Source organism: Myotis yumanensis, unplaced genomic scaffold, assembly GCF_028538775.1.
Source record: "Myotis yumanensis isolate MYYU_CA2020_CCGP unplaced genomic scaffold, mMyoYum1.0.hap1 SCAF_8, whole genome shotgun sequence".
In the NCBI taxonomy this organism is placed as follows: Eukaryota; Metazoa; Chordata; class Mammalia; order Chiroptera; family Vespertilionidae; genus Myotis; species Myotis yumanensis.
This window is the reverse complement of record NW_027223759.1, coordinates 20,969,022-20,976,355: the sequence shown is the minus strand read 5'-3', so window position 1 is coordinate 20,976,355 and position 7,334 is coordinate 20,969,022. Positions and strand designations below refer to the sequence as shown.

At 46.2% G+C, this 7,334-nt stretch overlaps 1 long non-coding RNA gene across 2 annotated transcripts in view; it reads left to right on the top strand.

Annotated features, from left to right (window-relative positions):
- Nucleotides 1-2,273: 2,273 nt before the first annotated feature.
- The window catches only part of LOC139015546 (uncharacterized), a 109,673-nt gene continuing 104,612 nt past the window's right edge, over nt 2,274-7,334 (top strand). Inside the window, exon 1 of one of the 2 annotated variants that reach the window (XR_011472457.1) lies at nt 2,274-2,355. This is a non-coding gene — a long non-coding RNA (uncharacterized lncRNA). Of the gene's footprint in view, nt 2,356-2,617; nt 2,672-7,334 lie in introns of those variants that run through there. The other variant, XR_011472456.1, reaches the window with a different exon arrangement.

Genomic DNA, 7,334 nt, shown 5'->3' with positions numbered 1-7,334 from the left:
GCAAGGGTTCGTTTGAAACTGGCAAATTTGTAGCAAAGAAATTTTTCAGCCAGAAAATCCACAGATGGCAACCATTGCCCACAACATCACTTCCCTCTGTGTCTGGTTAAGAACAGGGGCAGCGATTGGCCCAGTCTGTCGCCTGTGGTGGGAATGGTGACCTTCTGCGTCAGGCTCTAAGACCAAGTTCAGTGCATTTGTTGTTCACTCCACGTGGCGAATTCTGGAAGCCAGCAGCTTCTGACCACCCTCCTACTGCTGTGGCCCATGGAGCGAGGGCTCGGCTGGAAACAAACCAAGGACATTTGTTTTGGAGGCTTTTGGCAATTTTGATTTGGGTTAGAAGTGGCTTCAAGAAGCCTAATTAACTTAAGTAGTTTCATTGTACTTTTAGCACCATCCTCACCTCAGTCTTCAATTTTTCTCTTAACTGGCAATACAATGTGCTAGAAAGACAGGAACATTGGAGTGCTGGGACTGTCGGAGGTGAAGTGATGTGATGCTACTGAAGGATGCTGACATCAACTGCAAAAGAGCTTCTGCAGCTCCAGGGGCTGGCACTGTATGGGAAAGAAATGGCAATGAATGTCTTGGGTGTGCAGACTTTCCCCTTCCTACACTGAACCTTAGGAACAAAGGTTTTCCTCTAAGGAGGGGCTAGTTTGTGTGACTTCCCCAAGAGCCATTCTGGTACTTAGAGGTGATGATAATTAGCTATTTCAATATTTCAAAAGCTGTCCCCTGAATTAGGGGTCAGGATTATTCTATATAGTTCTAGAGGGTGGTTATGGGGTATATCATCTTACTTTTTCTGCAAAACAATACATCCCAAAACTTAGTGACTTAAAAAACAACCACTTATTTAAGCTCATAATTATGAGGGCATTCAGTTTGGACGGGGCTCAGCAGGGCGGTTCTGCTGATCTGAGCCAGCTGTGCTGATCTCGGCTGGGGCTCACTGTGGCATCTATGGTCAGCCAGCCTGGTTGGCCATGGTCTGGATGGTCTAAGATGTCCCACGCTGGGATGACACAGGTCTTCTCTATGTGTTTGCTCAACTTCAGTAGGCTACCCTCATTTTGTTCTCATGGAAGTGACAGGGTTCCATGAAGCCTAGGCTCTTTGAAGACATGGTATCAATTTTGCGGCATTCTATTGGTTAAAGCATGTCACTAAATCAGTCCAGCAAAGGGACATGCAAAGGACGTGGGAACAAAGAGGAGTGGAGAATGCTGGCCATTTTACAGTCTACCATATTGGGGACAGATTTGACTGGATATCCAGAAGCACGTTCTAATGAGTTGGACAGACAGAATTGCCTGCCGTGGTCCTGCTCTGGAGGAAGAAACACCTTCCAGATGATCAGAATGGGACCACTTAGCTTCCGAAAGCCCTTCCAATTCCAAGTGTTTATTTACTAGGGACTTATTTGCAACAACCCAGAGTAGATTTTCATATTTGAGATTCAGAAGAATGGGAATAATTTCCCCAGTCCCTGACAGCCTCAATCTTGACCATGTCCCCTAACCTACACCCTACCCCACCCCCTTAATGCTGATCAGATTCCTCTCTTTCCCTTTCACCCATCACTACACCCTCTAGTCCCATCTATCTGCCTGGCTTTGTTTGGTTGGGGGTAGGAAGCAGAAGAGAATGAATAAAACATCCCCCGCTAAACAAGGGTTGCTGGGCTCCGAAGTTATATTATGGTCTCTAAAGAATGACGTGTGTCGGAGAGGAAAAAAGAAACAGCATATGCATATTTTTCAAAGACATGCACACGTGCAGAGAGTGGAAAATAAAGGAAGCCAACAATCCAACCCGAAGTCAGTTTTGAAGGAGGAGGATGTAAACTTGAGCTCCAGAGCTGGAGCCAGGACAGGAAGTGGCTTGGCCTGCGTGAGGCACATATGCTGCATGGAAAACCACCCTGTGCCTGGGCTCCCTGTCTTCCTAATTCACTTCAGCCTCCAGCCCTTCCTGACCCTGGGAACAATGCAGCTCTGTGCTGAAGGGTTTCTAGCCTGAGCTGCTGAGACTGTGCCTTTTGTGATGGCCTGGGAGAGGGAGAATGGAGAAGCTGGTTTGAGTGTCTGTGTGTATGAATCACTCACGTCACATGGCTGGGCCGGCTGCAGCAGCTCTCCAGGTCCATACAAGGGCACCCTGGGAGCGTGGCCTGAGCCCATGCCTGGAGGCTGGTCAGTCAGCTGCAGAGTGCCCTGCTCTGAACCATATAGGCAGGGAAAGGCCAGAGAATGGGGTGTGGTGGGGGAAGGTCTGCACAGCAAGGGCCGTTGATTGTACTCTCATGGTGCCACAATGCAGGCTTGGGTGTCTTCCTCCTAATTCCAGGTCAGTTGTGGAGTCTGTGTCTGATGTTCCCAGGAGTCTCAGAATTTCTGGTTCATCCCTGAAACCTGCAGGGCTCCTCACCTCAACGGGCGTTTCCTAAAGACTGGAATATGCCGAGTGTGGAGAAGCCACCCTATTTTGGAGGACACAGTGAGTTGGCAGGAGCTGGGGGCTGCTCTGTTTTCTAGACCCGTTAAATCCTGGCTTCAGAGTGAGAGACTAAGGACTGCTTGTAGACTCCTCATAGGTCAGAGTGGAGAATGTCGGGAAGCAGAACAGGAGGAAGATTTAGGCTGGACAGAAGAGATTGCTGAGGGTAAGGGCTGTCCCCTGTCTCTGTTTCAACTTGGAGAGGGCTTGTACTGTGTGGAGACAGGGGAATAGATCCCAAGACACGGCCCTCTGAATTCAATTTGTCTGACTTAGCTGAACCTAGGTGTCTTCTCCCCAGTGCCCAGCAGAGGGCAGTGTGGTACTGTGGGCATAACTCTGCTGCGTCATCAACTTTTCTTTCTACTCCACCTCCTTCTTAGTCTTTTCAAATCAAAGCTGCTTAGACTCAACCTGAGCCCTGTGTGAATGACATGGCTTTAGCCTAGTGCTCTGGGCCCCTTTGCTGAGAGAAGCCCCTGGCCTTAGATCTGCTTACAAAACATGCCTAACTCTCCCCTCTACCTGTTTCCTGGTTCCTATACTGAGCCTTAGGAACAAAAGCGTAAAGGTGGCAGTGCTGATGGGCAGAATTTGGTGGTACACATGTAGAGCCTTATGGTTTTCAAGAAATGTTCTCATCTATTCCTTACAACAGTTCTGAGAGGTGAGTGGTTGCTCCATTTTATGAAAGAGAACTGAGTTCTAAGAGAGGTGAAGTGACGGGGTAGGGTGGTCCAGCTGGTCAAAGGCTAAACTGGGGGACTCTGGTTTTCTAACTCTTGGTCAATGATCATCCACCCTCTGTGATACACCTGAAATTCAACCAACACCCCTTATCCCACAATGGACCTCCTCCTTTTTTTGTGGTCATGTTTCTTCCCAAGTAAGAAGTGGGAAGATGCCTCTATCATCTCCTAGATTCTTGTGCTGCTCTCTGCTCAACTTATAAACTTGGGTAAGTAACTTACCTTTTCTGGGATTTGCTTTCTCCATCAGGGAAATGAGTAGATCAGATGGTTTCTAAGGTGGCATAGTCCCTTGACCTTTGGTGCTTCCAGGTTTGGGCTGTATCCCCAATTACAAGTTAGCCAATAGAACTGAGGAATAGAAGCTTGAAGTGTGGCAGGGCGGAGACACTATGTGAATTTGAATTGCAGGTCTGACCAAACACTTTACATTTCAACTGGTTGCTTTCATGCAGTGAATGCAACCTTTGCTCCCAAGGCTTAGGAGTGTCAGATAAAACCACAGGGGGCATCCCTCATGCTGATGAATGGTGTAGACAGTGATGTTGATGAACATAGATGACAGTCAATAACTGTGTCCAATGGAGTTTCTCTGTCAGATTCTCACTGTCAGATGCCGGGGAAGGTAGCACACTTCTCCAGGGGTCTCACTCTTTCTGCTTAGTTTCCCCATCAGCCATTGATACCCCCAGCAGTTTGGAGGTGGTTCAAACTCTGTTTCTATGGCTACTTCAGGAGATCTGCTTTTTGCCAGGAGGTGGACATGGGACAAAGGAAGAGTCAAACTATCCAAGGCATACCCAGGGTCACACCTATGAGATATACCTGGGATGTATGGTATGGGGAGGAATGGAAGAACAGAATCACAGAGCTAGAGTCTGGATTTTTTTTTATAATGCCAGCATTCACTATTACTTGGGGACTAAGTCAATCAGGTGATACTATCAATATTCCCATTTTACAGATGAAGAAATTAAGGCCAACAAGAGGCTGAATAACTTGTCCAAGGTTACACAACTCATGAGAGGTAGAGTTAGGACTGCAAAACACACATCCTTAATCACTCACTCTGTTAGGTTGTGAGTATTTCCCTGGGATTGGGTTATTTTCCTATTCTCTGGACTAGAAATTAGGATGTACTATCTTGAAAGTATGAATGTGTTTGTGAGGATCTGAGGAAGAACATCTATCTATCTATCTATCTATCTATCTATCTATCTATCTATCATCTCTCAGCCTCTCATCAAGCAAGAAGTATAAAAGGACTTGGGAGTTGGTTATGATTTCTACATCTATATTCTCACTTGTTCTTCCAATAGCTCTGCAGAGTAGGGAGGGCTGATATTCTTGAGGTAAGAGAGCTGAGACCTGGTGAAGGTAAAGTGACTTGTTCAAGGCTCCATAGCTGGTTGGTGACTGGCCTGGGATAAAAACTCAGGTCTTCTGACCCTGGTTATAGTGTCCTCTTAACCACTACTAGTCCCCTGGGAAGAGGGTCTTGGCTTGGCCAATGGGACGGGTGTGTGTGTGTGTGTGTGTGTGTGTGTGTGTCTGTGTGTGCATGTGCGTTAGCTTCCCAGCTATTGGAGTCTTGGCATCTGGGTACTTTGAGTTCCTGGGAGTTCTGTGCACATCTGTGACCAGAGACTCAGCTCTGCCTTCTGCCAGGAACAGCCCAGGGGCTCATGCACAGGGTTTTGGTACTAATGCAGTTTCGGGTAGGAGGTTTTGTGGGATTTATCCTGCACTTAGGTCTGGTGTGGGAAGGCATAGGCTTTCCCACAAAAACCACACCATGACTCAAGTGGGAGTGCTGAGCTTTGTGCTTCAAATCAGAGCTGCCTACCAAGCCATTGCTGCAGTGTGGCTGTCCTGGGGCAGCTTGAGACAGGGGAGCCCATGAGCCCATGGGAGGAAGACTCGGGTGAGGGTTTATGGCATTTACATTGTGTTTCTTCCCACATAAACATGGAGCAGCTTGGATTTCTGAGAAATGATTCCACCTGATCTAAGTGGCTTAAGCTAAGTCTTTTCTGGAGGCAAGAGCCTAGACCTAATGATTTTAGAGAGTATTTTGTACTGACATTTTCTTTTCCTCTGCCTAGTTTTGCTTTTCTGCTTAAAAACTATCATCATTAAATGCCTATAATGTAAAACTTCAACTATTTCCCCCAACCTTCTTAGCTTATTCCTGCTATTCCCTCCCTCAGGATTTGATCTTCCTCTTGTTCCTATTTTTTAAACCCCATTGAACAACTGTGTGATCTTGGGTAAATCTGTGTGAACCTGCACAAATCACTCAGTCTTTCTGAACCTCAATTTATTCCCCTATAAGGTGGGAATAATGATATCTAACCCACTTCATTGTTACAGGAAGACTGTAAGTCCTTGGAACACAAAGGATCTCAGAATTTGCTAAAATGAGGCAGTTTGGTGAGTGAAGAAGAGAGAATCTACTGAATGTGGAGAAGACAAGATTTCTGAGCTTGATTTTAGTCATAAAATAATTGAGCTCCTGCAATGTGATGTGTGAATCTGTGGGTTAGCAGACGTGGCTCTGAGGCATTTGTGGTCAGTGCCTGCCTCAGAATGGGAGCTTGTGTGTGTGGTGATGATGGCAGTTGGTGTGGGTATGTGGGATGAAGGAGGTTCTGAGAAGGTTCCCCAGAGTTGGGGATTTGGGATGATTTAAGCACCTTAGGTAGCAGGAAGCTTGAAGACTGCTCTGCTTTGTGGGATGGTCTAGAAAAGAACTGGAAGGCTGGAGGATAGAGCCATGTGGCATTTGTCTTTCTGCAAGTAGAGGCGGTGTTTTATGGCCCTTTAACAGAAATTCAAGAAGGTGGAGGAGGCCAGGAGATGGAGTGCTTTGAAGCTCCATCAGTAAAAGCTTTAATTTAGGTTGAAAGAGGCATTGGCTAGTAGCAGAGAGTTCAGCAAAGTATGAGAGGGTGGGATAAAGGGGAAGTGGATAGGATGATAGAATTCTACAGGCTTTTGCTTATGAGACCTCACCCACTCTGGAGAACATCTTAAGATGGCTTATTTTTTTAACTTTTTCACTGCTTTGATGTCTCAGACAGCAGCCATCAAACTAGCATACCAGACTCATCTCAGCCTCCACAAACACTTAGCACCAGATGATCTGTGTCACGATGTCACACCCCCTCTGAGCCCTGCTGCTCAGGAAGATGCATAATCGGAAGTTCTGGAGGAGTTACTCTGGATGTGAGCTCCACGGGGATTGTCAGAGAGAGCCCCATGGGTACAGCGGGCTCGGGTTAGGCTTCTGGCAAAGCTCAGGCATCAGTTTTTTTCCTCTCAGCAACATCTGGTGGCCATGACCTTCTCATAGCCCCCTAGAGGAAAGCTGCTATGGAAAGAAGGAGACCAAATAATTGGTGTTTCACATTAGCATCTCATGTTTCTGCATGATCTCCATGATTTCTAAGCAACTCATCCTAAGGCAGATGGGCCTGGGATGGGCTTTTCCAGGGAGAAGCCAATTGGGTGTTACTAATTTAGATTTAACTTGTCTGAAAGAGATTGATTTCTTATCAGCTCTCAGAAGTTCTGTAAACATTGGAGTCTATACCCCGTGAAGGGAAATACCCTTTCTTTTGCCCAGAACTTGAAAGGACTCTGGGTATTGTCACCTCACTATTCTTTTCTTTCTTATCTGGTGAAACAAAATGTTTGCCCCCCTACCGCCTTTGGGCTCTCATTTGAAACTTCACTTGACTGTACTAGAAGTGAGTAGTGTTACTTCAAATCCTACCAAGTGGTGATAGTGTGAAGGGCATGAGGTTGGAAATAGAGGACACAGATTCAAGTTCTGGTTTAATCACAGTGTTCTGAGCTTCAGTTTATTCATCTGTAGGGTGGAAAAAATAATGAAATCTACTCCAAATGTTTGTTGTGAGAATTAAAAGAGGTTATGCAATCATAAGTGCAGGAGAAGCACTTCAAAATGTCATCATTTCTTTCACATGGGTTCCAATAATTCTTTAGTATTTTGGGTTTGGGAGTCTAGTGTTGTTAATAGAGCTGCTAATCGATGGGAGGGCTGGGGTCCCATAT